Below are 6,000 nucleotides of genomic sequence, written 5' to 3'. Positions count from 1 at the left end.
TTTTATTCTGAACACTGTGAGCCTTAAGAGTTTGTATTAATTGTCTGAAAGGTAATGAGTGTGCTGTTTTACTGTTGGCATGACGGCTGAAGAGGGAGACTTCATCAAGAGGGGTTGAGTCATTTTTTGGGGGGGGAATAGATTTACATTGAGCAATTAACTACTCTTTGACCCACTTTCTCATTTCTTAAGTGCTGGCGCTTGGCTACAGGGAGGTGAAAAAACAAAGAGATAAGGAAACAGCCCCCACAGTGTGAGTAGGCTTCCAAAAAAAGAGAACAGCAGCTTCTTTCTAAAAATGAAAAGGAATTGTTTTGTTTAGTTTTGTCTCTGATGTTTTCGATCTGTTTTATATTCGTTTTATGGTTTTCTTTTGCAGGCCATCTTGGAAATCTAGATTAATAAAATTATTGGGGGGAGGGGAGAGGAAATTTGGTTGTGGCTGGGTGGAAAGAAAAATGTATTTCATTACTGTTATGTACTGAAGTTCTCACCCTGGGCCAGCAGGGGGATACTGTAGATAGTTATGCAAATAAGGGATCGAAAGTGACGTTCAGTGATTGGATAGTTTCATAAAATTGTTACAGTTACGTTGTACTGGAGCTCTGTATAAGCAGGCTGACTGAACCCTTCAGTTCAGTTCAGTTCTGTTCTGGTCTGTGAATAAACAAGAGCTGTTTGAAGAATCGCTGTGTCGTCTGATATGTTCACCCACAACTTAACAATTACTCTTAGCATCCTGGTAGTATCCGTAGCAGGCGGGGAATACTACCCCCAAACGAGGTAGCAACAACCCAAGAAGGGAGTATACAGGAATGACCTAAGGACCAGACAGCTGCTAGGGCTCAGCATTATTTGCATGCATGTGTGAAGGGGAGTAGAGCTTTGGAGAAGCCTGCCATAATCATTTTTTATTTGTATCCCGCCCTCCCTGGCCAAGTCCGGGCTCAGAGCTGCTAACTTCATAAATGTGGCCAAGGACCCACGTACCCATGGGACCGCCTCTCCTGGTATGCCCCGCAGAGGACCTTAAGCTCTACAAATGACAACATTTTGGAGGTCCCAAGTCGCAAGGTGGTCTCAACTAGGGCCTTTTCAGTAGTGGCCCCAACTTGGTGGAACGCTCTGTCACAACTAGACTAGGGCCCTGCAGGTCTTGATATCTTTCCGCAGGAACTGCAAGACAGAGCTGTTCCGCCTAGCCGTTGGTTTGGACTCAGTCTGACCCTTATGTTTCCCTCCCCTTATGGTTTTGATCTATGGGCTATTTTTAAAATGAAGCTGCATTTTAAATTGCATTTTAACCTGTATTTTAAATTGTTTGTTCTCTCCAGACAATATATCTACTATTTCTCTTTTTATGTCTACTGATCCTATAAATAGTTCCTGCATGAATAAAGCCTTTTAACTCTAGAAACTTTAAGTGATTGTTCCAATCTAATTCGCCCACGCTGCAAGGTCTGCTAACACAAATAACCTTGAACGAGGGAGCGCATGTGACACCCCAATAGCTTTAGGAACACATGTCATCCTGCAAGTGCATCTGGAGGAACCCTAAAGCTGTTGATGGCACTACAAGCAGGATCTTTGCAGCTTAAGGCACAGGTTGTTAGAGTGATAATAGAAAATGCAAGGTGAGCTTTTGTGATAAATCAAAAGTAGCTGAGTAAACTTCAGTGTTGGAACCTCTCCTCTCCTTCTCTCTCTCTCTCTCTCTCTCTCTTGAAATACATTACGTCCTGTTAATTTTTTGGTTTTTAATCAAATCTACCATCATGCCATCTTAGACAGTGTTTAGCTTTTTGTGGTTTGGATTATGAAGGTAATAAATGTGAAGTGCTCTGCACATTTAAACATGTTGCTTAAGTATTAAATATTATTATACACAGGTAAGTGGTTTCATGATTTCTGCCTAAATGTTAAAGATGGTATCTTTCACAGGATAACAATCAGGGAAATGAACACGCTAATACTATGCTTAAAAAGTAGCTGGGTGTCAAAAGCGGAGTATTTTCTGTTTGTTGTGTCTCAATATATTAACTAATTGAGAGCTACATAGGAAGTAGAAAAGGGGAAAGAAAGATGCTACAGACATGGTCAATGATTTTATTCCTCCAACCCTGTCCCACAGCCAGAAAGCTGCAATGAGGTATTGGCCAAACTCTGCAAGACACCATTCACACATAAATGCCCTGATCCAGACTGAGACCCTGTTAAGGTGACCGTGTACTCCTTTGCCCTCCACTGTGGTCCTGATCCGGATCCAAGGCACTTGCTCCTTACTTTTCAATCGCCTTTCGCACAACTGCCGATTCGGTGAACGGAGCCTTGTTGGGTTGGGCCAGGGTGGCCATTTACGCATTGCCAAGAATCAGAAAATGTATCATCCTAAGAAAAGGGATGCAGATCTGCATACAATTCATGTATGCTCCTTATAGGTATAGGTGCCAATTTAGAAATGACTTTGCTCTAATATGAATTCAACACATCTCACTATATACAGTAAGGAAGGCTGTGAGTGGGTGATTCAAGTGCTAGCGACTAAGGGGCAGCTACAACAGCCCTCCTGCTCTCCTTTCACATCATCCTTTAACCCAGACTTGAAATTCGACGGGGAGAGGATCTAGGGAGGATGACGCAGTGCGGGAGCACCAAACTGGCTCCGCTACTGTGTTTGCACCAGGCTGACTACCCTGCTGCCTTGCCCGTCCCCCTTGACCCTTCAGGTAAGCCACAATGACCCACTTGCTGGGAAGGTAGCGTTGTGGCTCCATACCACCTGACAATCTGCTTCTGGCTCTGTCTTAATTCCCCTTGCACAGTGTCAGTGGTGGAGCTAGCCGCTCGGGCACCCAGAGTGGCGTAAATGCCATGCACCCGGGGGTGTCCAGGGGGACAGTCACTGCGGTAGTGATCTGCCTGTCGGAACTCCACTCGGCCAAGCCGATAAGGCCTCATCTTCCTCCAAGCCGAGCCTTTGAAATCGCCTCCGACGTGTTTAATGACCTGAGCCTTTGATAAGGCCTCAAGCACATTCTATCCAGCAGAGTTCCCAGCACAGGGAAGAGACGAGAGGTTTGGCTACATTGTAAAGAGTTTTATTTCTAAACTACGCAGAACAGAAAAGACACCCTCTCTCTATGAAAGCAGAGAGCAACTGAAACAAAGGAACAAAGGAAACAGGAAACCACTAACGTCACATCCCGTCTCCCTTCCCGTGAGACTTCCAAGAGTCTGGACTGTCTCTGGAATGTAAACAGAGTCCTGTGACTCCCAGCAGCTGCACAGTGAGAAACAGAAACTAACACTGCCCAGGGGGCGATCAGCACAGTGGTGATCCACCCAGGGGGCATTTGGCATGGCGGCGATCCACCCAGGGGGGCGATCGGTGTGGCGGCGATCTGCTCGAGGGGTGATTGGTGCGGTGGCAATCCACCTGGGGGCCAATCGGTGCAGCAGCGATCCGCCCAGGGGGGATTTTGTCACCCCCCTCTGGGATGATACCCATGGCAAACCACTCCCACCGCCCCTCCTTCCTACGTCCCTGCCCAGTGTTGGCTGAAGGTCATTGGGACTGTTGGTCAGAAGGCAGAGAGGGCAACAATAGGTGAAGCCGTCAGCCTATATCAGGCTGAGCCAGCTGGTTCCAGTTTTGGCCCTATCCGCTCCCCTGATGAGCTCTCCAAAGGCAGCACAGAGACTAAGGAGAAGAAGAAGAAGAAGAGTTTGGATTTGATATCCCGCTTTATCACTACCCAAAAGAGTCTCAAAGCGGCTAACATTCTCCTTTCCCTTCCTTCCCCACAACAAACACTCTGTGAGGTAAGTGAGGCTGAGAGACTTCAGAGAAGTGTGACTAGCCCAAGGTCACCCAGCAGCTGCATGTGGAGGAGCGGGGAAGCGAACCCGGTTCACCAGATTACGAATCTACCGCTTTTAACCCCTACACCACACTGGAGGAGAGAGCTGGTAGGGAAAAGGCAAATAGGTGGGGGCTGGCTGATGGCCAGCTGGGGTTGGTGAGGCAGGGCCCCATATGCCGTGATGCTTGAGCCTCTGCCCCCTTTACATCAGTGGAACTAGGTCATTACCTTTGATGGATTCAGGTTTTCTGCTCTTTTCATCCTCTTCCTGCAAGGAATGGCAGTAGAGTTAAAGCAATGCCTTGGCACGTCCTTAAAAAATAATTCACAAAGAAATTTCCTACATGCCCAACAGCTCCTAAAAGTATTCATCTGGTTTTTATATTTTTTTATTTTTTGCTTCAGACAGCTGGCACAGCACAGCTTCCTTGAAAACCCTAAAAATTGTAGCTGCCTGAACCCCGGGTAAACTATTGAAACAGGGGCTGAAGAGGGGAAATCCCAGCAACTAAATTAAAAAGGATGAGTCAGAGAGAACGAAAGTTAAATGTAAGTGGATGATTATAAAACAGAGGTAGGTTTTTGAATGAGAGGGATATGTGAAAATGCATTTGCCCTCCATATGGCACATTGCAATGACATTTCAGCCTCATGAAAGGGTCTCAAAGTTGTTAATCACCCAGAAGCATTAGCTGGGAACTTGGTGCTGCAAATTCCTTAAAATAAAAGCAGAAAATCTTCCATTTTCCTAACTTTACATTCTCCAAGAGTGCAATCCTATGCAGAGATTGATTGTGGTGGATCATCTGACCTCGGCATTATCAACACCACACTCTAACCAACTGAGCTAACCTGTCTACTCAGAAGTAATTCCTATTAGGTCCAGTGGGACTTATTCCCAGGTACATGAGTACAGGATTGCTGCCTCAATATACTGCTAAAACTGAAATCTTATGCCAAAATAACTCAGAGTAAGCCCCATTGAACTCAATGGAATTTCTACCCCAACAGACATGTATAGGATCGCACTGCAATCTGCTTTCTGTTGATAAACTGTATTTCCCCTGGGGCTTGGTTTGTGTGGTATTATTTCGTTTTTTACTTCCATACAATGCTAATCACTGGGAAAGGCTGAAAACAGGTTTAAAATTAGAGCAATCAGCCTTGTAAACGACTTTGTAGTGCTCATTATCATCACGAGTGCAACTCTGCAATTTATGCACCTTCTGGCAAAATATCTGTCCCTTTCTCCCCAAAATATACAAACCCACAATGAGCACTTTCACACAATGCTTGTTTCAGGGTTCACCAGTTCCCCACCCATCTCTGATCCTGAGAATGAAGATATATTAGTTCATCTCTATCTATAAACAGATAGGCATAATAAAGCGTTGCTGAAATAAAATACAATTCAGTGTGTGTGTGTGTGTGTGTGTAACTAAAAAGCATTGCTTGCACAATTTGTATATAAATACGCATATGTATGCACATGGTGGGGAAATCTCGATGCATTTAATGCCAGGCTCCCAATTATCTTTGCAAATCAGATGTTAGGCTGAATCATAGATCAGCTCAGACTTCCTTACTCTGGTAGGTTTTGTTCCCCCCCCCCCCCTCCTGGAGCATGAACTAGCTTCTGGGCTCTTACAACATTTTCTTATGAGCCGAATTCTCAAGATGAGTGGATGATTTCCTTTCGGTTCCCACAATTTATCTCCTCTTCACATGGCTCCGGGATTTTTCGCTGAAGGTAGGTCTCAATTGCCTTTGTGTTACTAATCTCTTAGAATATTATTGGTAGAGTCCTTCTCTTTTGCTCTTGGAGTTGAAAAGCCAGTGGGTGTTGCTGTGGCTGGCACAGAGACGCTTAGGGTTTTCATTAGACTTTTACAGTGCAATTTGCCTTATATATATTCGCTTGGAAGGTAGCTCCACTTTGTCCAATAGCCTGTGTGTTGGGAATTGTCCCCTGAAGGATAAATAAGCTGACTCATTTAGAACAAGGTAATAACATCAGGTGCACTCGCATTCTCCCTGCGTTGTTTTGTGTGTGCAATATTTAGTCTGGAAGGGATTGTATAATATAACATGTACTTAAAGACCTATTGCTTAATGAAATAGGTATACTAACTTTTGA

The 6,000-nt window shown here is 44.8% G+C and overlaps 1 long non-coding RNA gene across 1 annotated transcript in view; it reads left to right on the top strand.

Annotated features, from left to right (window-relative positions):
• The first annotated feature begins 5,487 nt into the window (after positions 1–5,487).
• Positions 5,488–6,000, top strand: part of LOC310753071 — a 45,331-nt gene continuing 44,818 nt past the window's right edge. Inside the window, exon 1 of the long non-coding RNA XR_014543149.1 lies at positions 5,488–5,613. This is a non-coding gene — a long non-coding RNA (uncharacterized lncRNA). The remainder of the gene's footprint in view (positions 5,614–6,000) is intronic.

The sequence above is a fragment of the Podarcis filfolensis genome (genome assembly GCF_964270895.1).
Source record: "Podarcis filfolensis genome assembly, chromosome: 17".
Taxonomy (NCBI): domain Eukaryota; kingdom Metazoa; phylum Chordata; class Lepidosauria; order Squamata; family Lacertidae; genus Podarcis; species Podarcis filfolensis.
Note: the sequence above shows the minus strand (reverse complement) of the source record. Positions and strands in the feature narration are given on the sequence as shown.